We start from the raw sequence: 1,508 nt of genomic DNA, 5'->3' as shown, positions 1-1,508 counted from the left end.
TGAGGGAGAGGATCTATACCATCTGATAACCTATTTGTGTGTGTGTGTGTGTGTGTGTGTGTGTATATATATATATATATATTTCAGAGAGGAAGGGACAGGGATGAAAAGAATCATTGATAGGCTACCTCCTGCATGTCCCCAAATGGGGATCAAGCCCACAACTGGGCATGTACCCTGACCGAGAATCAAACTGTGATCTTCTGGTTCATAGATTGATGCTTAACCACTGAGCAACACCAGCCAGGCTAACATTTTTAAGCCTTTAATTCATTTTGAGTTTATTCTTATGTGTGGTATGAGAAGGTGGTCTAATTTCATTTTTTGTGTGTATCTGTCCAATTTTTCCAACATCATTAATTGAATAGACTATCTTTAGCCCATTGCATGTGTTTTTATGCACTGTTGGTGAAAATGCAGATTGGTGCAGCCCCTGTGGAAAGCAGTATAGAATTAACATCAAAAGATTAAAATTGAAAATGTCTTATGTTCCAGAAATTCCACTTTTGGGAATTTATCCAAAGAAACTTGAAACATTACTTTGAAAGAATATATGCATCCTTATGCTCATTGCAGTATTTTTTTTTTTACAATAGCCAAGATTTGCAAGAAACCCAAGCAATCAATAGATGAGTGAATAAAACAGCTATGGTATATTTACATAGTAGAATACTACTCAGCTATAAAAAGGAAGAAAGGTTTGCACTTTGTGACAGCATGGATTGACTGGATTACATTACCATATGCTAAGTGAAATAAGCCAGTCTGAGAAAGATAAGAACCATATGATTTCACTTATGTGGAATTTAATCCACAAACTGAACTAAGAAGCAAAATAGAGACAGACTCATAGATAGAGAGCAGGCAGACAGCTTGCAGGGGTAGGGAGTGGGTGGATAGAGGGATTAATCAAAAAAGAAAAAAAAGAGAGAGAACTCTTGGACAACAGTGAGATGATTGCAGGGAGGAGGGTGGATGGGGAAAAGAATATATGAGTATAAAGGGGATAAATTGTGAGGGACAAATAAAATAAAATAAAGGAGAAAAAGAAGGTATCAAACTATACACTACAAGAAATCATCATATGACAAAGGAAGACCACACAAGACAAAAAAAAAAAGGAACAAAGGAACTACATAAGAGCCAGAAAGCAATTGACAAGATTCACCAGTGAAGTTTAGTCCTGGAATTTTGTTTGTTGAAAGGTTTTTAATTGTGGATTCACTCTCCTTACTAGTAATCAGCCTGTTAAGATTACTGTTTCTTCATGGTTCAGTCTTGGTAGTTGCATATTTCTAGCATTTTATGCATTTCTTCTGGGTTGTCAAATTCATTGGTGTATATGCTTATTCATGGTAGTCTCTTATGATTCTTTGTGGGTTTTTTTTTGTTTTTGTTTTGTGTGTGTGTGTGTGTGGTATCAGTCCTCCTCCTTCTCCTCCTCCTTCTCTTCCTCCTCATTCTTTAGTGAAGCTAGATAAATATTTGTCAATTTTATTTATTTTTTC

This window comes from Myotis davidii, unplaced genomic scaffold (genome assembly GCF_000327345.1).
Source record: "Myotis davidii unplaced genomic scaffold, ASM32734v1 scaffold93, whole genome shotgun sequence".
In the NCBI taxonomy this organism is placed as follows: Eukaryota; Metazoa; Chordata; class Mammalia; order Chiroptera; family Vespertilionidae; genus Myotis; species Myotis davidii.
This window is presented reverse-complemented; position numbering follows the sequence as displayed.